Source organism: Atractosteus spatula, unplaced genomic scaffold, assembly GCF_055471065.1.
Source record: "Atractosteus spatula isolate fAtrSpa1 unplaced genomic scaffold, fAtrSpa1.hap1 Scaffold_2, whole genome shotgun sequence".
Taxonomy (NCBI): Eukaryota; Metazoa; Chordata; class Actinopteri; order Semionotiformes; family Lepisosteidae; genus Atractosteus; species Atractosteus spatula.
This window is the reverse complement of record NW_028296763.1, coordinates 416,194-442,556: the sequence shown is the minus strand read 5'-3', so window position 1 is coordinate 442,556 and position 26,363 is coordinate 416,194.

Below are 26,363 nucleotides of genomic sequence, written 5' to 3'. Positions count from 1 at the left end.
ACAATTAAGTTGGCCATTCCTGACACACTAATTTGGTTTTGGCACTGTTGTATTGTCTTTTCAGTGTCATACTTTGATTCAGAGAAGCAAATTCTCCTTCAAATGAGTGGAATATTAGGATAGTTGTCTTTGAGAAATATTTGAACCCTAACCCTAACCCTAACTAGCAAAACCCGAAGCTAGGGTTAGGGTTTTATTCCCATACAATGTAGACAGTTTTTGATGGTATGGCTGTGTTTTAGGGCTGAAAGGATACCTAGGAATGTAGTTCTTTCAATGTTTTTCAACATTTTTTTTCTGACCTATATGACTGTATACAGTGCTGTGCCCGAAAAAGGAATGGTGTCTGAATTGATCTACAAGCAACAGTAAGAAAGAACCTGATTTAACTTTTAAACTCTTGCCATGGGCTTTGAAATCACAGGCATATTAATAGACAAAGCCAAAATGTATTAGTTGTTTCAGACTTTTAGGCAACTTAAGCCTAAACATTCATTCATTCAGCACTCCGTTCAACACAAAATTTCCAATGAAAGAATACCTTTCAACAATTAAGTTGACCCTTCCTGACACACTAATTTGGTTTTGGCAATGTTGTATTGTCTTTTCAGACTCATACTTTGATTCAGAGAAGGAAATTTTCCAGTCAAATGAGTGGAATATTGAGATAGTTGTCTTTGAAAAATATTTGAACCCTAAACCTAACTAGGAAAACCCGAAGCTAGGGTTAGGGTTTTATTCCCATACAATGTAGACAGTATTTGATGGCATGGCTGTGTTTTAGGGCTGAAAGGATACTTAGGAATGCAGTTCTTTCAATGTTTTCTCAACATTTTTTTCTGACCTATATGGCTGTATACAGTGCTCTGCCCGAAAAAGGAATGGTGTCTGAATTGATCTACAAGCAACAGGAAGAAAGAACCTTATTTAACTTTTAAACTCTTGCTTTGGGCTTTGAAATCACAGGCAGATTAACATATAAAGCCAAAATGTATAAGTTGTTTCGCACTTTTAGGCCACTTAAGTCTAAACGTACATTCATTCAGCACTCCGTTCCACACAAAATTTCCAGTGAAAGAATACCTTTCAACAATTAAGTTGACCATTCCTGACACACTAATTTGGTTTTAGCACTGTTGTATTGTCTTTTCAGTGTCATACTTTGATTCAGAGAAGCAAATTTTCCAGTCAAATGAGTGGAATATTGAGATAATTGTCTTTGAGAAATATTTGAACCCTAACCCTAACTAGCAAAACCCGAAGCTAGGGTTAGGGTTTTATTCCCATACAATGTAGACAGTTTTTGATGGCATGGCTGTGTTTTAGGGCTGAAAGGATACTTAGGAATGTAGTTCTTTCAATGTTTTCTCAACATTTTTTTCTGACCTATTTGGCTGTATACAGTGCTCTGCCCGAAAAAGGAATGGTGTCTGAATTGATCTACAAGCAACAGTAAGAAAGAACCTGATTTAACTATTAAGCTCTTGCCATGGGCTTTGAAATCACAGGCATATTAATAGACAAAGCCAAAATGTATTAGTTGTTTCGGACTTTTAGGCAACATAAGCCTAAACGTTCATTCATTCAGCTCTCCGTTCAACACAAAATTTCCAATGAAAGAATACCTTTCAACAATTCAGTTGGCCATTCCTGACACACTAATTTGGTTTTGGCACTGTTGTATTGTCTTTTCATTCTCATACTTTGATTCAGAGAAGCGAAGTTTCCAGTCAAATGAGTGGAATATTAATATAGTTGTCTTTGAGAAATATTTGAACCCTAACCCTAACTAGCAGAACCCGAAGCTAGGGTTAGGGTTTTATTCCCATACAATGTAGACAGTTTTTGATGGCATGGCTGTGTTTTAGGGCTGAAAGGATACTTAGGAATATAGTTCTTTCAATGTTTTCTCAACATTTTTTTCTGAGCCTTTATGGCTGTATACAGTGCTTTGCCCCAAAAAGGAATGGTGTCTGAACTGATCTACAGCAACAGTAAGAAAGAACCTGATTTAACTTTTAAACTCTTGCCATGGGCTTTGAAATCACAGGCATATTAACATATAAAGCCAAAATGTATTAGTTGTTTCGGACTTTTTGGCCACTAAAGTCTAAACGTTCATTCATTCAGCTCTCCGTTCAACACAAAATTTCCAATGAAAGAATACCTTTCAACAATTAAGTTGACCATTCCTGACACACTAATTTGGTTTTGGCACTGTTGTATTGTCTTTTCAGTGTCATACTTTGATTCAGAGAAGCAAATTCTCCTTCAAATGAGTGGAATATTAGGATAGTTGTCTTTGAGAAATATTTGAACCCTAACCCTAACTAGCAAAACCCGAAGCTAGGGTTAGGGTTTTATTCCCATACAATGTAGACAGTTTTTGATGGTATGGCTGTGTTTTAGGGCTGAAAGGATACCTAGGAATGTAGTTCTTTCAATGTTTTTCAACATTTTTTTCTGACCTATATGACTGTATACAGTGCTCTGCCCGAAAAAGGAATGGTGTCTGAATTGATCTACAAGCAACAGTAAGAAAGAACCTGATTTAACTTTTAAACTCTTGCCATGGGCTTTGAAATCACAGGCATATTAATAGAGAAAGCCAAAATGTATTAGTTGTTTCGGACTTTTAGGCTACTTAAGCCTAAACGTTCATTCATTCAGCTCTCCGTTCAACACAAAATTCCCAATGAAAGAATACTTTTCAACAATTAAGTTGGCCATTCCTGACACACTAATTTGGTTTTGGCACTGTTGTATTGTCTTTTCAGACTCATACTTTTATTCAGAGAAGCAAATTTTCCAGTCAAATGAGTGGAATATTGAGATAATTGTCTTTGAGAAATATTTGAACCCTAACCCTAACTAGCAAAACCCGAAGCTAGGGTTAGGGTTTTATTCCCATACAATGTAGACAGTTTTTGATGGTATGGCTGTGTTTTAGGGCTAAAAGGATATTTAGGAATGTCGTTCTTTCAATGTTTTCTCAACATTTTTTTCTGACCTATATGGCTGTATACAGTGCTCTGCCCGAAAAAGGAATGGTGTCTGAATTGATCTACAAGCAACAGTAAGAAAAAACCTGATTTAAGTTTTAAACTCTTGCCATGGGCTTTGAAATCACAGGCATATTAATAGACAAAGCCAAAATGTATTAGTTGTTTCGGAATTTTAGGCAACTTAAGCCTAAACGTTCATTCATTCAGCTCTCCGTTCAACGCAAAATTTCCAATGAAAGAATACCTTTCAACAATTAAGTTGCCAGTTCCTGACACACTAATTTGGTTTTGGCACTGTTGTATTGTCTTTTCAGTGTCATACTTTGATTCAGAGAAGTAAATTCTCCTTCAAATGAGTGGAATATTAGGATAGTTGTCTTTGAGAAATATTTGAACCTTAACCCTAACTAGCAAAACCCGAAGCTAGTGTTAGGGTTTTATTCCCATACAGTGTAGACAATTTTTGATGGCATAGCTGTGTTTTAGGGCTAAAAGGATACTTAGGAATGTTGTTCTTTAAATGTTTTCTCAACATTTTTTTCTGACCTATATGGCTGTATACAGTGCTCTGCCCGAAAAAGGAATGGTGTCTGAATTGATCTACAAGCAACAGTAAGAAAGAACCATATTTAACTTTTAAACTCTTGCTTTGGGCTTTGAAATCACAGGCATATTAATAGACAAAGCCAAAATGTATTAGTTGTTTCGGACTTTTAGGCAACTTAAGCGTAAACGTTCATTCATTCAGCACTCCGTTCAACACAATATTTCCAATGAAAGAATACCTTTCAACAATTAAGTTGACCATTCCTGACACACTAATTTGGTTTTGGCACTGTTGTATTGTCTTTTCAGACTCATACTTTTATTCAGAGAAGCAAAGTTTCCAGTCAAATGAGTGGAATATTGAGATAATTGTCTTTGAGAAATATTTGAACCCTAACCCTAACTAGCAAAACCTGAAGCTAGGGTTAGGGTTTTATTCCCATACAATGTAGACAGTATTTGATGGCATGGCTGTGTTTCAGGGCTGAAAGGATACTTAGCAATGTAGTTCTTTCAATGTTTTCTCAACATTTTTTTCTGACCTATATGGCTGTATACAGTGCTTTGCCCCAAAAAGGAATAGTGTCTGAACTGATCTACAAGCAACAGTAAGAAAGAACCTGATTTAACTTTTAAACTCTTGCCATGGGCTTTGAAATCACAGGCATATTAACATATAAAGCCAAAATGTATTAGTTGTTTCGGACTTTTAGGCCACTTAAGTCTAAACGTACATTCATTCAGCACTCCGTTCAACACAAAATTTCCAGTGAAAGAATACCTTTCAACAATTAAGTTGACGATTCCTGACACACTAATTTGGTTTTGGCACTGTTGTATTGTCTTTTCAGACTCATACTTTTATTCAGAGAAGCAATTTTTCCAGTCAAATGAGTGGAATATTGAGTTAATTGTCTTTGAGAAATATTTGAACCCTAACCCTAACTAGCAAAACCCGAAGCTAGGGTTAGGGTTTTATTCCCATACAATGTAGACAGTTTTTGATGGCATGGCTGTGTTTTAGGGCTGAAAGGATACTTAGGAATGTAGTTCTTTCAATGTTTTCTCAACATTTTTTTCTGACCTATTTGGCTGTATACCTTGCTCTGCCCGAAAAAGGAATGGTGTCTGAATTGATCTACAAGCAACAGTAAGAAAGAACCTGATTTAACTTTTAAACTGTTGCCATGGGCTTTGAAATCACAGGCATATTAATAGACAAAGCCAAAATGTATTAGTTGTTTCGGACTTTTAGGCAACTTAAGCCTAAACGTTCATTCATTCAGCTCTCCGTTCAACACAAAATTTCCAATGAAACAATACCTTTCAACAATTCAGTTGGCCATTCCTGACACACTAATTTGGTTTTGGCACTGTTGTATTGTCTTTTCATTCTCATACTTTGATTCAGAGAAGCGAATTTTCCAGTCAAATGAGTGGAATATTAATATAGTTGTCTTTGAGAAATATTTGAACCCTAACCCTAACTAGCAGAACCCGAAGCTAGGGTTAGGGTTTTATTCCCATACAATGTAGACAGTTTTTGATGGCATGGCTGTGTTTTAGGGCTGAAAGGATACTTAGGAATATAGTTCTTTCAATGTTTTCTCAACATTTTTTTCTGACCCTTTATGGCTGTATACAGTGCTTTGCCCCAGAAAGTAATGGTTTCTGAACTGATCTACAAACAACAGTAAGACAGAACCTGATTTAACTTTTAAACTCTTGCCATCGGCTTTGAAATCACAGGCATATTCATAAGCAAAGTCAAAATGTATTAGTTGTTTCGGACTTTTAGGCTACTTAAGCCTAAACGTTCATTCATTCAGCTCTCCGTTCAACACAAAATTTCCAATGAAAGAATACCTTTCAACAATTAAGTTGGCCATTCCTGACACACTAATTTTGTTTTGGCACTGTTGTATTGTCTTTTCAGACTCATACTTTGATTCAGAGAAGCAAATTTTCCAGTCAAATGAGTGGAATATTGAGATAATTGTCTTTGAGAAATATTTGAACCTTAACCCTAACTAGCAAAACCCGAAGCTAGGGTTAAGGTTTTATTCCCATACAATGTAGACAGTTTTTGATGGCATGGCTGTGTTTTAGGGCTGAAAGGATACTTAGGAATGTAGTTCTTTCAATGTTTTCTCAACATTTTTTTTCTGACCCTTTATGGCTGTATACAGTGCTTTGCTCCAAAAAGGAATGGTGTCTGAACTGATCTACAAACAACAGAAAGAAAGAACCTGATTTAACTTTTAAACTCTTGCCATGGGCTTTGAAATCACAGGCATATTAAGAGATAAAGCCAAAATGTATTAGTTGTTTCGGACTTTTAGGACACTTAAGCTTAAACGTACATTCATTCAGCACTCCGTTCAACACAAAATTTCCAATGAAAGAATACCTTTCAAAAATTAAGTTGGCCATTCCTGACACACTAATTTGGTTTTGGCACTGTTGTATTGTCTTTTCAGTGTCATACTTTGATTCAGAGAAGCAAATTCTCCTTCAAATGAGTGGAATATTAGGATAGTTGTCTTTGAGAAATATTTGAACCCTAACCCTAACTAGCAAAACCCGAAGCTAGGGTTAGGGTTTTATTCCCATACAATGTAGACAGTTTTTGATGGTATGGCTGTGTTTTAGGGCTGAAAGAATACCTAGGAATGTAGTTCTTTCAATGTTTTTCAACATTTTTTTTCTGACCTATATGACTGTATACAGTGCTCTGCCCGAAAAAGGAATGGTGTCTGAATTGATCTACAAGCAACAGTAAGAAAGAACCTGATTTAACTTTTAAACTCTTGCCATGGGCTTTGAAATCACAGGCATATTAATAGACAAAGCCAAAATGTATTAGTTGTTTCAGACTTTTAGGCAACTTAAGCCTAAACATTCATTCATTCAGCACTCCGTTCAACACAAAATTTCCAATGAAAGAATACCTTTCAACAATTAAGTTGACCCTTCCTGACACACTAATTTGGTTTTGGCACTGTTGTATTGTCTTTTCAGACTCATACTTTGATTCAGAGAAGGAAATTTTCCAGTCAAATGAGTGGAATATTGAGATAGTTGTCTTTGAAAAATATTTGAACCCTAACCCTAACTAGGAAAACCCGAAGCTAGGGTTAGGGTTTTATTCCCATACAATGTAGACAGTATTTGATGGCATGGCTGTGTTTTAGGGCTGAAAGGATACTTAGGAATGCAGTTCTTTCAATGTTTTCTCAACATTTTTTTCTGACCTATATGGCTGTATACAGTGCTCTGCCTGAAAAAGGAATGGTCTCTGAATTGATCTACAAGCAACAGTAAGAAAGAACCTGATTTAACTTTTAAACTCTTGCCATGGGCTTTGAAATCACAGGCATATTAATAGACAAAGCCAAAATGTATTAGTTGTTTCGGAATTTTAGGCAACTTAAGCCTAAACGTTCATTCATTCAGCTCTCCGTTCAACGCAAAATTTCCAATGAAAGAATACCTTTCAACAATTAAGTTGCCAATTCCTGACACACTAATTTGGTTTTGGCACTGTTGTATTGTCTTTTCAGTGTCATACTTTGATTCAGAGAAGTAAATTCTACTTCAAATGAGTGGAATATTAGGATAGTTGTCTTTGAGAAATATTTGAACCCTAACCCTAACTAGCAAAACCCGAAGCTAGTGTTAGGGTTTTATTCCCATACAGTGTAGACAATTTTTGATGGCATAGCTGTGTTTTAGGGCTAAAAGGATACTTAGGAATGTTGTTCTTAAAATGTTTTCTCAACATTTTTTTCTGACCTATATGGCTGTATACAGTGCTCTGCCCGAAAAAGGAATGGTGTCTGAATTGATCTACAAGCAACAGTAAGAAAGAACCTGATTTAACTTTTAAACTGTTGCCATGGGCTTTGAAATCACAGGCATATTAATAGACAAAGCCAAAATGTATTAGTTGTTTCGGACTTTTAGGCAACTTAAGCCTAAACGTTCATTCATTCAGCTCTCCGTTCAACACAAAATTTCCAATGAAAGAATACCTTTCAACAATTCAGTTGGCCATTCCTGACACACTAATTTGGTTTTGGCACTGTTGTATTGTCTTTTCATTCTCATACTTTGATTCAGAGAAGCGAATTTTCCAGTCAAATGAGTGGAATATTAATATAGTTGTCTTTGAGAAATATTTGAACCCTAACCCTAACTAGCAGAACCCGAAGCTAGGGTTAGGGTTTTATTCCCATACAATGTAGACAGTTTTTGATGGCATGGCTGTGTTTTAGGGCTGAAAGGATACTTAGGAATATAGTTCTTTCAATGTTTTCTCAACATTTTTTTCTGACCCTTTATGGCTGTATACAGTGCTTTGCCCCAGAAAGTAATGGTTTCTGAACTGATCTACAAACAACAGTAAGACAGAACCTGATTTAACTTTTAAACTCTTGCCATCGGCTTTGAAATCACAGGCATATTCATAAGCAAAGTCAAAATGTATTAGTTGTTTCGGACTTTTAGGCTACTTAAGCCTAAACGTTCATTCATTCAGCTCTCCGTTCAACACAAAATTTCCAATGAAAGAATACCTTTCAACAATTAAGTTGGCCATTCCTGACACACTAATTTTGTTTTGGCACTGTTGTATTGTCTTTTCAGACTCATACTTTGATTCAGAAAAGCAAATTTTCCAGTCAAATGAGTGGAATATTGAGATAATTGTCTTTGAGAAATATTTGAACCTTAACCCTAACTAGCAAAACCCGAAGCTAGGGTTAAGGTTTTATTCCCATACAATGTAGACAGTTTTTGATGGCATGGCTGTGTTTTAGGGCTGAAAGGATACTTAGGAATGTAATTCTTTCAATGTTTTCTCAACATTTTTTTCTGACCCTTTATGGCTGTATACAGTGCTTTGCTCCAAAAAGGAATGGTGTCTGAACTGATCTACAAACAACAGAAAGAAAGAACCTGATTTAACTTTTAAACTCTTGCCATGGGCTTTGAAATCACAGGCATATTAAGAGATAAAGCCAAAATGTATTAGTTGTTTCGGACTTTTAGGAAACTTAAGCTTAAACGTACATTCATTCAGCACTCCGTTCAACACAAAATTTCCAATGAAAGAATACCTTTCAACAATTAAGTTGGCCATTCCTGACACACTAATTTGGTTTTGGCACTGTTGTATTGTCTTTTCAGTGTCATACTTTGATTCAGAGAAGCAAATTCTCCTTCAAATGAGTGGAATATTAGGATAGTTGTCTTTGAGGAATATTTGAACGCTAACCCTAACTAGCAAAACCCAAAGCTAGGGTTAGGGTTTTATTCCCATACAATGTAGACAGTTTTTGATGGTATGGCTGTGTTTTAGGGCTGAAAGGATACTTAGGATTGTAGTTCTTTTAATGTTTTCTCAACATTTTTTTTGACCTATATGGCTGTATACAGTGCTCTGCCCGAAAAAGGAATGGTGTCTGAATTGATCTACAAGCAACAGTAAGAAAGAACCTTATTTAAGTTTTAAACTCTTGCCATGGGCTTTGAAATCACAGGCATATTAACATATAAAGCCAAAATGTATTAGTTGTTTCGGACTTTTAGGCCACTTAAGTCTAAACGTACATTTATTCAGCACTCCGTTCAACACAAAATTTCCAGTGAAAGAATACCTTTCAACAATTAAGTTGACCATTCCTGACACACTAAGTTGGTTTTGGCACTGTTGTATTGTCTTTTCAGACTCATACTTTTATTCAGAGAAGCAAATTTTCCAGTCAAATGAGTGGAATATTGAGATAATTGTCTTTGAGAAATATTTGAACCCTAACCCTAACTAGCAAAACCCGAAGCTAGGGTTAGCGTTTTATTCCCATACAATGTAGACAGTTTTTGATGGCATGGCTGTGTTTTAGGGCTAAAAGGATACTTAGGAATGTTGTTCTTTCAATGTTTTCTCAATATTTTTTTCTGACCTATATGGCTGTATACAGTGCTCTGCCCGAAAAAGGAATGGTGTCTGAATTGATCTACAAGCAACAGGAAGAAAGAACCTTATTTAACTTTTAAACTCTTGCTTTGGGCTTTGAAATCACAGGCATATTAACATATAAAGCCAAAATGTATTAGTTGTTTCGCACTTTTAGGCCACTTAAGTCTAAACGTACATTCATTCAGCACTCCGTTCCACACAAAATTCCCAGTGAAAGAATACCTTTCAACAATTAAGTTGACCATTCCTGACACACTAATTTGGTTTTGGCACTGTTGTATTGTCTTTTCAGTGTCATACTTTGATTCAGAGAAGCAAATTCTCCTTCAAATGAGTGGAATATTGAGATAATTGTCTTTGAGAAATATCTGAACCCTAAACCTAACTAGCAAAACCCGAAGCTAGGGTTAGGGTTTTATTCCCATACAATGTAGACAGTTTTTGATGGCATGGCTGTGTTTTAGGGCTGAAAGGATACTTAGGAATGTAGTTCTTTCAATGTTTTCTCAACATTTTTTTCAGACCTATATGGCTGTATACAGTGCTTTGCCCCAAAAAGGAATGGTGTCTGAACTGATCTACAAGCAACAGTAAGAAAGAACCATATTTAACTTTTAAACTCTTGCTTTGGGCTTTGAAATCACAGGCATATTAATAGACAAAGCCAAAATGTATTAGTTGTTTCGGACTTTTAGGCAACTTAAGCCTAAACGTTCATTCATTCAGCACCTTTCAACAATTAAGTTGGCCATTCCTGACACACTCATTTGGTTTTGGCACTGTTGTATTGTCTTTTCAGTGTCATACTTTGATTCAGAGAAGCAAATTTTCCTTCAAATGAGTGGAATATTAAGATAGTTGTCTTTGAGAAATATTTGAACCCTAACCCTAACTAGGAAAACCCGAAGCTAGGGTTAGGGTTTTATTCCCATACAATGTAGACAGTTTTTGATGGCAAGGCTGTGTTTTAGGGCTGAAAGGATACTTAGGAATGTTGTTTTTTCAATGTTTTCTCAACATTTTTTTCTGACCTATATGGCTGTATACAGTGCTCTGCCCGAAAAAGGAATGCTGTCTGAATTGATCTACAAGCAACAGTAAGAAATAACCTGATTTAACTTTTAAACTCTTGCCATGGGATTTGAAATCACAGGCATATTAATAGACAAAGCCAAAATGTATTAATTGTTTCGGACTTTTAGGCAACTTAAGCCTAAACGTTCATTCATTCAGCTCTCCGTTCAACACAAAATTTCCAATGAAAGAATACCTTTCAACAATTAAGTTGGCCATTCCTGACACACTAATTTGGTTTTGGCACTGTTGTATTGTCTTTTCAGTGTCATACTTTGATTCAGAGAAGCAAATTCTCCTTCAAATGAGTGGAATATTATGATAGTTGTCTTTGAGAAATATTTGAACCCTAACCCTAACTAGCAAAACCCGAAGCCAGGGTTAGGGTTTTATTCCCATACAATGTAGACAGTTTTGATGGTATGGCTGTGTTTTAGGGCTGAAAGGATACTTAGGAATGTAGTTCTTTCAATGTTTTCTCAACATTTTTTTCTGACCTATATGGCTGTATACAGTGCTCTGCCCGAAAAAGGAATGGTGTCTGAATTGATCTACAAGCAACAGTAAGAAAGAACCTGATTTAAATTTTAAACTCTTGCCATGGGCTTTGAAATCACAGGCATATTAATAGACAAAGCCAAAATGTATTAGTTGTTTCAGACTTTTAGGCAACTTAAGCCTAAACGTTCATTCATTCAGCACTCCGTTCAACACAAAATTTCCAATGAAAGAATACCTTTCAACAATTAAGTTGACCCTTCCTGACACACTAATTTGGTTTTGGCACTGTTGTATTGTCTTTTCAGACTTATACTTTGATTCAGAGAAGCAAATTTTCCAGTCAAATGAGTGGAATATTGAGATAGTTGTCTTTGAGAAATATTTGAACCCTAACCCTAACTAGAAAACCCGAAGCTAGGGTTAGGGTTTTATTCCCATACAATGTAGACAGTTTTTGATGGTATGGCTGTGTTTTAGTGCTGAAAGGATACCTAGGAATGTAGTTCTTTCAATGTTTTCTCAACATTTTTTTCTGACCTATATGGCTGTATACAGTGCTCTGCCCGAAAAAGGAATGGTGTCTGAATTGATCTACAAGCAACAGTAAGAAAGAACCTGATTTCACTCTTAAACTCTTGCCATTGGCTTTGAAATCACAGGCATATTAATAGACAAAGTCAAAATGTATTAGTTGTTTCGGACTTTTAGGCAACTTAAGCCTAAACTTTCATTCATTCAGCTCTCCGTTCAACACAAAATTTCCAATGAAAGAATACCTTTCAACAATTAAGTTGGCCATTCCTGACACACTAATTTGGTTTTGGCACTGTTGTATTGTCTTTTCAGTGTCATACTTTGATTCAGAGAAGCAGATTCTCCTTCAAATGAGTGGAATATTAGGATAGTTGTCTTTGAGAAATATTTGAACCCTAACCCTAACTAGCAAAACCCGAAGCTAGGGTTAGGGATTTATTCCCATACAATGTAGACAGTTTTTGATGGTATGGCTATGTTTTAGGGCTGAAAAGATACCTAGGAATGTAGTTCTTTCAATGTTTTCTCAACGTTTTTTTCTGACCTATATGGCTGTATACAGTGCTTTGCCCGAAAAAGGAATGGTGTCTGAATTGATCTACAAGCAACAGTAAGAAAGAACCTGATTTAAATTTTAAACTCTTGCCATGGGCTTTGAAATCACAGGCATATTAATAGACAAAGCCAAAATGTATTAGTTGTTTCAGACTTTTAGGCAACTTCAGCCTAAACGTTCATTCATTCAGCACTCCGTTCAACACAAAATTTCCAATGAAAGAATACGTTTCAACAATTAAGTTTGCCATTCCTGACACACTAATTTGGTTTTGGCACTGTTGTATTGTCTTTTCAGTGTCATACTTTGATTCAGAGAAGCAAATTCTCCTTCAAATGAGAGGAATATTAGGATAGTTGTCTTTGAGAAATATTTGAACCCTAACCCTAACTAGGAAAACCCGAAGCTAGGGTTAGGGTTTTATTCCCATACAATGTAGATAGTTTTTGATGGTATGGCTGTGTTTTAGGGCTGAAAGGATACTTAGGAATGTAGTTCTTTCAATGTTTTCTCAACATTTTTTTCTTACCTATATGGCTGTATACAGTGCTCTGCCCGAAAAAGGAATGGTGTCTGAATTGATCTACAAGCAACAGTAAGAAAGAACCTGATTTAACTTTTAAACTCTTGCCATGGGCTTTGAAATCTTAGGCATATTAATAGACAAAGCCAAAATGTATTAGTTGTTTCGGACTTTTAGGCAACTTCAGCCTAAACGTTCATTCATTCAGCACTCCGTTCAACACAAAATTTCCAATGAAAGAATACCTTTCAACAATTAAGTTGGCCATTCCTGACACACTAATTTTGTTTTGGCACTGTTGTATTGTCTTTTCAGTGTCATACTTTGATTCAGAGAAGCAAATTCTCCTTCAAATGAGTGGAATATTAGGATAGTTGTCCTTAAGAAATATTTGAACCCTAACCCTAACTAGCAAAACCCGAAGCTAGGGTTAGGGTTTTATTCCCATACAATGTAGACAGTTTTTGATGGCATGGCTGTGTTTTCGGGCTGAAAGGATACTTAGGAATGTAGTTCTTTCAATGTTTTCTCAACATTTTTTCTGACCTATATGGCTGTATACAGTGCTTTGCCCCTAAAAGGAATGGTGTCTGAACTGATCTACAAGGAACAGTAAGAAAGAACCTGATTTAACTTTTAAACTCTTGCCATGGGCTTTGAAATCACAGGCATATTAATAGACAAAGCCAAAATGTATTAGTTGTTTCGGACTTTTAGGCAACTTAAGCCTAAACGTTCATTCATTCAGCTCTCCGTACAATACAAAATTTCCAGTGAAAGAATACCTTTCAACAATTAAGTTGGCCATTCCTGACACACTAATTTGGTTTTGGCACTGTTATATTGTCTTTTCAGTGTCATACTTTGATTCAGAGAAGCAAATTCTCCTTCAAATGAGAGGAATATTAGGATAGTTGTCTTTGAGAAATATTTGAACCCTAACCCTAACTAGGAAAACCCGAAGCTAGGGTTAGGGTTTTATTCCCATATAATGTAGACAGTTTTTGATGGCATGGCTGTGTTTTAGGGCTGAAAGGATTCTTAGGAATGTTGTTCTTTCAATGTTTTCCCAACATTTTTTTCTGACCTATATGGCTGTATACAGTGCTCTGCCCGAAAAAGGAATGGTGTCTGAATTGATCTACAAGCAACAGTAAGAAAGAACCTTATTTAACTTTTAAACTCTTGCTTTGGGCTTTGAAATCACAGGCATATTAATAGACAAAGCCAAAATGTATTAGTTGTTTCGGACTTTTAGGCAACTTAAGCTTAAACGTTCATTCATTCAGCACTCCGTTCAACACAAAATTTCCAATGAAAGAATACCTTTCAACAATTAAATTGACCATTCCTGACACACTAATTTGGTTTTGGCACTGTTGTATTGTCTTTTCAGTGTCATACTTTGATTTAGAGAAGCAAAGTTTCCAGTCAAATGAGTGGAATATTGAGATAGTTGTGTTTGAGAAATATTTGAACCCTAACCCTAATTAGCAAAACCCGAAGCTAGGGTTAGGGTTTTATTCCCATACAATGTAGACAGTTTTTGATGGTATGGCTGTGTTTTAGGGCTGAAAGGATACCTAGGAATGTAGTTCTTTCAATGTTTTCTCAACGTTTTTTTCTGACCTATATGGCTGTATACAGTGCTCTGCCCGAAAAAGGAATGGTGTCTGAATTGATCTACAAGCAACAGTAAGAAAGAACCTGATTTAACTTTTAAACTCTTGCTTTGGGCTTTGAAATCACAGGCATATTAATAGACAAAGCCAAAATGTATTAGTTGTTTCGGACTTTTAGGCAACTTAAGCTTAAACGTTCATTCATTCAGCACTCCGTTCAACACAAAATTTCCAATGAAAGAATACCTTTTAATTAAATTGACCATTCCTGACACACTAATTTGGTTTTGGCACTGTTGTATTGTCTTTTCAGACTCATACTTTGATTCAGAGAAGCAAATTTTCCAGTCAAATGAGTGGAATATTGAGATAGTTGTCTTTGAGAAATATTTGAACCCTAACCCTAACTAGAAAACCCGAAGCTAGGGTTAGGGTTTTATTCCCATATAATGTAGACAGTTTTTGATGGCATGGCTGTGTTTTAGGGCTGAAAGGATACTTAGGAATGTTGTTCTTTCAATGTTTTCTCAACATTTTCTTCTGACCTATATGGCTGTATACAGTGCTCTGCCCGAAAAAGGAATGGTGTCTGAATTGATCTAAAAGCAACTGTAAGATAGAACCTTATTTAACTTTTAAACTCTTGCTTTGGGCTTTGAAATCACAGGGATATCAACAGACAAAGCCAAAATGTATTAGTTGTTTCGGCCTTTGAGGCAACTTAAGCCTAAACGTTCATTCATTCAGCACTCCGTTCAACACAAAATTTCCAATGAAAGAATACCTTTCAACAATTAAGTTGACCATTCCTGACACACTAATTTGGTTTTGGCAGAGTTGTTTTGTCTTTTCAGACTCATACTTTGATTCAGAGAAGCAAATTTTCCAGTCAAATGAGTGGAATATTGAGATAGTTGTCTTTGACAAATATTTGAACCCTAACCCTAACTAGGAAAACCCAAAGCTAGGGTTAGGGTTTTATTCCCATACAATATAGACAGTTTTTGATGGCATGGCTGTGTTTTAGGGCTGAAAGGATACTTAGGAATGTTGTTCTTTCAATCTTTTCTCAACATTTTTTTCTGACCTATATGGCTGTATACAGTGCTCTGCCCGAAAAAGGAATGGTGTCTGAATTGATCTACAAGCAACAGTAAGAAAGAACCTGATTTAACTATTAAGCTCTTGCCATGGGCTTTGAAATCACAGGCATATTAATAGACAAAGCCAAAATGTATTAGTTGTTTCGGACTTTTAGGCAACTTAAGCCTAAACGTTCATTCATTCAGCTCTCCGTTCAACACAAAATTTCCAATGAAAGAATACCTTTCAACAATTAAGTTGGCCATTCCTGACACACTAATTTGGTTTTGGCACTGTTGTATTGTCTTTTCAGTGTCATACTTTGATTCAGAGAAGCAAATTCTCCTTCAAATGAGTGGAATATCAGGATAGTTGTCTTTGAGAAATATTTGAACCCTAACCCTAACTAGCAAAACCCGAAGCTAGGGTTAGGGTTTTATTCCCATACAATGTAGACAGTTTTTGATGGTATGGCTGTGTTTTAGGGCTGAAAGGATACCTAGGAATGTAGTTCTTTCAATGTTTTCTCAACGTTTTTTTCTGACCTATATGGCTGTATACAGTGCTCTGCCCGAAAAAGGAATGGTGTCTGAATTGATCTACAAGCAACAGTAAGAAAGAACCTGATTTTACTTTTAAACTCTTGCCATGGGCTTTGAAATCACAGGCATATTAATAGACAAAGCCAAAATGTATTAGTTGTTTCAGACTTTTAGGCAACTTAAGCCTAAACGTTCATTCATTCAGCACTCCGTTCAACACAAAATTTCCAATGAAAGAATACCTTTCAACAATTAAGTTGACCCTTCCTGACACACTAATTTGGTTTTGGCACTGTTGTATTGTCTTTTCAGACTCATACTTTGATTCAGAGAAGCAAATTTTCCAGTCAAATGAGTGGAATATTGAGATAGTTGTCTTTGAGAAATATTTGAACCCTAACCCTAAGTAGAAAACCCGAAGCTAGGGTTAGGGTTTTATTCCCATATAATGTAGACAGTTTTTGATGGCATGGCTGTGTTTTAGGGCTGAAAGGATACTTAGGAATGTAGTTCTTTCAATGTTTTCTCAACATTTTTTTCTGACCTATATGGCTGTATACAGTGCTCTGCCCGAAAAAGGAATGGTGTCTGAATTGATCTACAAGCAACAGTAAGAAAGAACCTTATTTAACTTTTAAACTCTTGCTTTGGGCTTTGAAATCACAGGCATATTAATAGACAAAGCCAAAATGTATTAGTTGTTTCGTACTTTTAGGCAACTTAAGCCTAAACGTTCATTCATTCAGCACTCTGTTCAACACAAAATTTCCAATGAAAGAATACCTTTCAACAATTAAGTTGACCATTCCTGACACACTAATTTGGTTTTGGCAGAGTTGTTTTGTCTTTTCAGACTCATACTTTGATTCAGAGAAGCAAATTTTACAGTCAAATGAGTGGAATATTGAGATACTTGTCTTTGACAAATATTTGAACCCTAACCCTAACTAGAAAACCCGAAGCTAGGGTTAGGGTTTTATTCCCATATAATGTAGACAGTTTTTGATGGCATGGCTGTGTTTTAGGGCTGAAAGGATACTTAGGAATGTAGTTCTTTCAATGTTTTCTCAACGTTTTTTTCTGACCTATATGGCTGTATACAGTGCTCTGCCCGAAAAAGGAATGGTGTCTGAATTGATCTACAAGCAACAGTAAGAAAGAACCTTATTTAACTTTTAAACTCTTGCTTTGGGCTTTGAAATCACAGGCATATTAATAGACAAAGCCAAAATGTATTAGTTGTTTCGGACTTTGAGGCAACTTAAGCCTAAACGTTCATTCATTCAGCACTCCGTTCAACACAAAATTTCCAATGAAAGAATACCTTTCAACAATTAAGTTGACCATTCCTGACACACTAATTTGGTTTTGGCAGAGTTGTTTTGTCTTTTCAGACTCATACTTTGATTCAGAGAAGCAAATTTTCCAGTCAAATGAGTGGAATATTGAGATAGTTGTCTTTGAGAAATATTTGAACCCTAACCCTAACTAGGAAAACCCGAAGCTAGGGTTAGGGTTTTATTCCCATACAATATAGACAGTTTTTGATGGCATGGCTGTGTTTTAGGGCTGAAAGGATACTTAGGAATGTTGTTCTTTCAATCTTTTCTCAACATTTTTTTCTGACCTATATGGCTGTATACAGTGCTCTGCCCGAAAAAGGAATGGTGTCTGAATTGATCTACAAGCAACAGTAAGAAAGAACCTTATTTAACTTTTAAACTCTTGCTTTGGGCTTTGAAATCACAGGCATATTAATAGACAAAGCCAAAATGTATTAGTTGTTTCGGACTTTGAGGCAACTTAAGCCTAAACGTTCATTCATTCAGCACTCCGTTCAACACAAAATTTCCAATGAAAGAATTCCTTTCAACAATTAAGTTGACCCTTCCTGACACACTAATTTGGTTTTGGCACTGTTGTATTGTCTTTTCAGACTCATACTTTGATTCAGAGAAGCAAATTTTCCAGTCAAATGAGTGGAATATTGAGATAGTTGTCTTTGAGAAATATTTGAACCCTAACCCTAAGTAGAAAACCCGAAGCTAGGGTTAGGGTTTTATTCCCATATAATGTAGACAGTTTTTGATGGCATGGCTGTGTTTTAGGGCTGAAAGGATACTTAGGAATGTAGTTCTTTCAATGTTTTCTCAACATTTTTTTCTGACCTATATGGCTGTATACAGTGCTCTGCCCGAAAAAGGAATGGTGTCTGAATTGATCTACAAGCAACAGTAAGAAAGAACCTTATTTAACTTTTAAACTCTTGCTTTGGGCTTTGAAATCACAGGCATATTAATAGACAAAGCCAAAATGTATTAGTTGTTTCGTACTTTTAGGCAACTTAAGCCTAAACGTTCATTCATTCAGCACTCTGTTCAACACAAAATTTCCAATGAAAGAATACCTTTCAACAATTAAGTTGACCATTCCTGACACACTAATTTGGTTTTGGCAGAGTTGTTTTGTCTTTTCAGACTCATACTTTGATTCAGAGAAGCAAATTTTACAGTCAAATGAGTGGAATATTGAGATACTTGTCTTTGACAAATATTTGAACCCTAACCCTAACTAGAAAACCCGAAGCTAGGGTTAGGGTTTTATTCCCATATAATGTAGACAGTTTTTGATGGCATGGCTGTGTTTTAGGGCTGAAAGGATACTTAGGAATGTAGTTCTTTCAATGTTTTCTCAACGTTTTTTTCTGACCTATATGGCTGTATACAGTGCTCTGCCCGAAAAAGGAATGGTGTCTGAATTGATCTACAAGCAACAGTAAGAAAGAACCTTATTTAACTTTTAAACTCTTGCTTTGGGCTTTGAAATCACAGGCATATTAATAGACAAAGCCAAAATGTATTAGTTGTTTCGGACTTTGAGGCAACTTAAGCCTAAACGTTCATTCATTCAGCACTCCGTTCAACACAAAATTTCCAATGAAAGAATACCTTTCAACAATTAAGTTGACCATTCCTGACACACTAATTTGGTTTTGGCAGAGTTGTTTTGTCTTTTCAGACTCATACTTTGATTCAGAGAAGCAAATTTTCCAGTCAAATGAGTGGAATATTGAGATAGTTGTCTTTGAGAAATATTTGAACCCTAACCCTAACTAGGAAAACCCGAAGCTAGGGTTAGGGTTTTATTCCCATACAATATAGACAGTTTTTGATGGCATGGCTGTGTTTTAGGGCTGAAAGGATACTTAGGAATGTTGTTCTTTCAATCTTTTCTCAACATTTTTTTCTGACCTATATGGCTGTATACAGTGCTCTGCCCGAAAAAGGAATGGTGTCTGAATTGATCTACAAGCAACAGTAAGAAAGAACCTTATTTAACTTTTAAACTCTTGCTTTGGGCTTTGAAATCACAGGCATATTAATAGACAAAGCCAAAATGTATTAGTTGTTTCGGACTTTGAGGCAACTTAAGCCTAAACGTTCATTCATTCAGCACTCCGTTCAACACAAAATTTCCAATGAAAGAATTCCTTTCAACAATTAAGTTGACCATTCCTGACACACTAATTTGGTTTTGGCAGAGTTGTTTTGTCTTTTCAGACTCATACTTTGATTCAGAGAAGCAAATTCTCCTTCAAATGAGTGGAATATCAGGATAGTTGTCTTTGAGAAATATTTGAACCCTAACCCTAACTAGCAAAACCCGAAGCTAGGGTTAGGGTTTTATTCCCATACAATGTAGACAGTTTTTGATGGTATGGCTGTGTTTTAGGGCTGAAAGGATACCTAGGAATGTAGTTCTTTCAATGTTTTCTCAACGTTTTTTTCTGACCTATATGGCTGTATACAGTGCTCTGCCCGAAAAAGGAATGGTGTCTGAATTGATCTACAAGCAACAGTAAGAAAGAACCTGATTTAACTTTTAAACTCTTGCCATGGGCTTTGAAATCACAGGCATATTAATAGACAAAGCCAAAATGTATTAGTTGTTTCAGACTTTTAGGCAACTTAAGCCTAAACGTTCATTCATTCAGCACTCCGTTCAACACAAAATTTCCAATGAAAGAATACCTTTCAACAATTAAGTTGACCCTTCCTGACACACTAATTTGGTTTTGGCACTGTTGTATTGTCTTTTCAGACTCATACTTTGATTCAGAGAAGCAAATTTTCCAGTCAAATGAGTGGAATATTGAGATAGTTGTCTTTGAGAAATATTTGAACCCTAACCCTAAGTAGAAATCCCGAAGCTAGGGTTAGGGTTTTATTCCCATATAATGTAGACAGTTTTTGATGGCATGGCTGTGTTTTAGGGCTGAAAGGATACTTAGGAATGTAGTTCTTTCAATGTTTTCTCAACATTTTTTTCTGACCTATATGGCTGTATACAGTGCTCTGCCCGAAAAAGGAATGGTGTCTGAATTGATCTACAAGCAACAGTAAGAAAGAACCTTATTTAACTTTTAAACTCTTGCTTTGGGCTTTGAAATCACAGGCATATTAATAGACAAAGCCAAAATGTATTAGTTGTTTCGGACTTTGAGGCAACTTAAGCCTAAACGTTCATTCATTCAGCACTCCGTTCAACACAAAATTTCCAATGAAAGAATACCTTTCAACAATTAAGTTGACCATTCCTGACACACTAATTTGGTTTTGGCAGAGTTGTTTTGTCTTTTCAGACTCATACTTTGATTCAGAGAAGCAAATTTTCCAGTCAAATGAGTGGAATATTGAGATAGTTGTCTTTGACAAATATTTGAACCCTAACCCTAACTAGGAAAACCCGAAGCTAGGGTTAGGGTTTTATTCCCATACAATATAGACAGTTTTTGATGGCATGGCTGTGTTTTAGGGCTGAAAGGATACTTAGGAATGTTGTTCTTTCAATCTTTTCTCAACATTTTTTTCTGACCTATATGGCTGTATACAGTGCTCTGCCCGAAAAAGGAATGGTGTCTGAATTGATCTACAAGCAACAGTAAGAAAGAACCTGATTTAACTATTAAGCTCTTGCCATGGGCTTTGAAATCACAGGCATATTAATAGACAAAGCCAAAATGTATTAGTTGTTTCGGACTTTTAGGCAACTTAAGCCTAAACGTTCATTCATTCAGCTCTCCGTTCAACACAAAATTTCCAATGAAAGAATACCTTTCAACAATTAAGTTGGCCATTCCTGACACACTAATTTGGTTTTGGCACTGTTGTATTGTCTTTTCAGTGTCATACTTTGATTCAGAGAAGCAAATTCTCCTTCAAATGAGTGGAATATCAGGATAGTTGTCTTTGAGAAATATTTGAACCCTAACCCTAACTAGGAAAACCCGAAGCTAGGGTTAGGGTTTTATTCCCATACAATGTAGACAGTTTTTGATGGTATGGCTGTGTTTTAGGGCTGAAAGGATACCTAGGAATGTAGTTCTTTCAATGTTTTCTCAACGTTTTTTTCTGACCTATATGGCTGTATACAGTGCTCTGCCCGAAAAAGGAATGGTGTCTGAATTGATCTACAAGCAACAGTAAGAAAGAACCTGATTTAACTTTTAAACTCTTGCCATGGGCTTTGAAATCACAGGCAAATTAATAGACAAAGCCAAAATGTATTAGTTGTTTCAGACTTTTAGGCAACTTAAGCCTAAACGTTCATTCATTCAGCACTCCGTTCAACACAAAATTTCCAATGAAAGAATACCTTTCAACAATTAAGTTGACCCTTCCTGACACACTAATTTGGTTTTGGCACTGTTGTATTGTCTTTTCAGACTCATACTTTGATTCAGAGAAGCAAATTTTCCAGTCAAATGAGTGGAATATTGAGATAGTTGTCTTTGAGAAATATTTGAACCCTAACCCTATGTAGAAAACCCGAAGCTAGGGTTAGGGTTTTATTCCCATATAATGTAGACAGTTTTTGATGGCATGGCTGTGTTTTAGGGCTGAAAGGATACTTAGGAATGTAGTTCTTTCAATGTTTTCTCAACGTTTTTTTCTGACCTATATGGCTGTATACAGTGCTCTGCCCGAAAAAGGAATGGTGTCTGAATTGATCTACAAGCAACAGTAAGAAAGAACCTTATTTAACTTTTAAACTCTTGCTTTGGGCTTTGAAATCACAGGCATATTAATAGACAAAGCCAAAATGTATTAGTTGTTTCGGACTTTGAGGCAACTTAAGCCTAAACGTTCATTCATTCAGCACTCCGTTCAACACAAAATTTCCAATGAAAGAATACCTTTCAACAATTAAGTTGACCATTCCTGACACACTAATTTGGTTTTGGCAGAGTTGTTTTGTCTTTTCAGACTCATACTTTGATTCAGAGAAGCAAATTTTCCAGTCAAATGAGTGGAATATTGAGATAGTTGTCTTTGAGAAATATTTGAACCCTAACCCTAACTAGGAAAACCCGAAGCTAGGGTTAGGGTTTTATTCCCATACAATATAGACAGTTTTTGATGGCATGGCTGTGTTTTAGGGCTGAAAGGATACTTAGGAATGTTGTTCTTTCAATCTTTTCTCAACATTTTTTTCTGACCTATATGGCTGTATACAGTGCTCTGCCCGAAAAAGGAATGGTGTCTGAATTGATCTACAAGCAACAGTAAGAAAGAACCTTATTTAACTTTTAAACTCTTGCTTTGGGCTTTGAAATCACAGGCATATTAATAGACAAAGCCAAAATGTATTAGTTGTTTCGGACTTTGAGGCAACTTAAGCCTAAACGTTCATTCATTCAGCACTCCGTTCAACACAAAATTTCCAATGAAAGAATTCCTTTCAACAATTAAGTTGACCATTCCTGACACACTAATTTGGTTTTGGCAGAGTTGTTTTGTCTTTTCAGACTCATACTTTGATTCAGAGAAGCAAATTCTCCTTCAAATGAGTGGAATATCAGGATAGTTGTCTTTGAGAAATATTTGAACCCTAACCCTAACTAGCAAAACCCGAAGCTAGGGTTAGGGTTTTATTCCCATACAATGTAGACAGTTTTTGATGGTATGGCTGTGTTTTAGGGCTGAAAGGATACCTAGGAATGTAGTTCTTTCAATGTTTTCTCAACGTTTTTTTCTGACCTATATGGCTGTATACAGTGCTCTGCCCGAAAAAGGAATGGTGTCTGAATTGATCTACAAGCAACAGTAAGAAAGAACCTGATTTAACTTTTAAACTCTTGCCATGGGCTTTGAAATCACAGGCATATTAATAGACAAAGCCAAAATGTATTAGTTGTTTCAGACTTTTAGGCAACTTAAGCCTAAACGTTCATTCATTCAGCACTCCGTTCAACACAAAATTTCCAATGAAAGAATACCTTTCAACAATTAAGTTGACCCTTCCTGACACACTAATTTGGTTTTGGCACTGTTGTATTGTCTTTTCAGACTCATACTTTGATTCAGAGAAGCAAATTTTCCAGTCAAATGAGTGGAATATTGAGATAGTTGTCTTTGAGAAATATTTGAACCCTAACCCTAAGTAGAAATCCCGAAGCTAGGGTTAGGGTTTTATTCCCATATAATGTAGACAGTTTTTGATGGCATGGCTGTGTTTTAGGGCTGAAAGGATACTTAGGAATGTAGTTCTTTCAATGTTTTCTCAACATTTTTTTCTGACCTATATGGCTGTATACAGTGCTCTGCCCGAAAAAGGAATGGTGTCTGAATTGATCTACAAGCAACAGTAAGAAAGAACCTTATTTAACTTTTAAACTCTTGCTTTGGGCTTTGAAATCACAGGCATATTAATAGACAAAGCCAAAATGTATTAGTTGTTTCGGACTTTGAGGCAACTTAAGCCTAAACGTTCATTCATTCAGCACTCCGTTCAACACAAAATTTCCAATGAAAGAATACCTTTCAACAATTAAGTTGACCATTCCTGACACACTAATTTGGTTTTGGCAGAGTTGTTTTGTCTTTTCAGACTCATACTTTGATTCAGAGAAGCAAATTTTCCAGTCAAATGAGTGGAATATTGAGATAGTTGTCTTTGACAAATATTTGAACCCTAACCCTAACTAGGAAAACCCGAAGCTAGGGTTAGGGTTTTATTCCCATACAATATAGACAGTTTTTGATGGCATGGCTGTGTTTTAGGGCTGAAAGGATACTTAGGAATGTTGTTCTTTCAATCTTTTCTCAACATTTTTTTCTGACCTATATGGCTGTATACAGTGCTCTGCCCGAAAAAGGAATGGTGTCTGAATTGATCTACAAGCAACAGTAAGAAAGAACCTGATTTAACTATTAAGCTCTTGCCATGGGCTTTGAAATCACAGGCATATTAATAGACAAAGCCAAAATGTATTAGTTGTTTCGGACTTTTAGGCAACTTAAGCCTAAACGTTCATTCATTCAGCTCTCCGTTCAACACAAAATTTCCAATGAAAGAATACCTTTCAACAATTAAGTTGGCCATTCCTGACACACTAATTTGGTTTTGGCACTGTTGTATTGTCTTTTCAGTGTCATACTTTGATTCAGAGAAGCAAATTCTCCTTCAAATGAGTGGAATATCAGGATAGTTGTCTTTGAGAAATATTTGAACCCTAACCCTAACTAGGAAAACCCGAAGCTAGGGTTAGGGTTTTATTCCCATACAATGTAGACAGTTTTTGATGGTATGGCTGTGTTTTAGGGCTGAAAGGATACCTAGGAATGTAGTTCTTTCAATGTTTTCTCAACGTTTTTTTCTGACCTATATGGCTGTATACAGTGCTCTGCCCGAAAAAGGAATGGTGTCTGAATTGATCTACAAGCAACAGTAAGAAAGAACCTGATTTAACTTTTAAACTCTTGCCATGGGCTTTGAAATCACAGGCAAATTAATAGACAAAGCCAAAATGTATTAGTTGTTTCAGACTTTTAGGCAACTTAAGCCTAAACGTTCATTCATTCAGCACTCCGTTCAACACAAAATTTCCAATGAAAGAATACCTTTCAACAATTAAGTTGACCCTTCCTGACACACTAATTTGGTTTTGGCACTGTTGTATTGTCTTTTCAGACTCATACTTTGATTCAGAGAAGCAAATTTTCCAGTCAAATGAGTGGAATATTGAGATAGTTGTCTTTGAGAAATATTTGAACCCTAACCCTATGTAGAAAACCCGAAGCTAGGGTTAGGGTTTTATTCCCATATAATGTAGACAGTTTTTGATGGCATGGCTGTGTTTTAGGGCTGAAAGGATACTTAGGAATGTAGTTCTTTCAATGTTTTCTCAACATTTTTTTCTGACCTATATGGCTGTATACAGTGCTCTGCCCGAAAAAGGAATGGTGTCTGAATTGATCTACAAGCAACAGTAAGAAAGAACCTTATTTAACTTTTAAACTCTTGCTTTGGGCTTTGAAATCACAGGCATATTAATAGACAAAGCCAAAATGTATTAGTTGTTTCGGACTTTGAGGCAACTTAAGCCTAAACGTTCATTCATTCAGCACTCCGTTCAACACAAAATTTCCAATGAAAGAATACCTTTCAACAATTAAGTTGGCCATTCCTGACACACTAATTTGGTTTTGGCACTGTTGTATTGTCTTTTCAGTGTCATACTTTGATTCAGAGAAGCAAATTCTCCTTCAAATGAGTGGAATATCAGGATAGTTGTCTTTGAGAAATATTTGAACCCTAACCCTAACTAGCAAAACCCGAAGCTAGGGTTAGGGTTTTATTCCCATACAATGTAGACAGTTTTTGATGGTATGGCTGTGTTTTAGGGCTGAAAGGATACCTAGGAATGTAGTTCTTTCAATGTTTTCTCAACGTTTTTTTCTGACCTATATGGCTGTATACAGTGCTCTGCCCGAAAAAGGAATGGTGTCTGAATTGATCTACAAGCAACAGTAAGAAAGAACCTGATTTAACTTTTAAACTCTTGCCATGGGCTTTGAAATCACAGGCATATTAATAGACAAAGCCAAAATGTATTAGTTGTTTCAGACTTTTAGGCAACTTAAGCCTAAACGTTCATTCATTCAGCACTCCGTTCAACACAAAATTTCCAATGAAAGAATACCTTTCAACAATTAAGGTGACCCTTCCTGACACACTAATTTGGTTTTGGCACTGTTGTATTGTCTTTTCAGACTCATACTTTGATTCAGAGAAGCAAATTTTCCAGTCAAATGAGTGGAATATTGAGATAGTTGTCTTTGAGAAATATTTGAACCCTAACCCTAAGTAGAAAACCCGAAGCTAGGGTTAGGGTTTTATTCCCATATAATGTAGACAGTTTTTGATGGCATGGCTGTGTTTTAGGGCTGAAAGGATACTTAGGAATGTAGTTCTTTCAATGTTTTCTCAACATTTTTTTCTGACCTATATGGCTGTATACAGTGCTCTGCCCGAAAAAGGAATGGTGTCTGAATTGATCTACAAGCAACAGTAAGAAAGAACCTTATTTAACTTTTAAACTCTTGCTTTGGGCT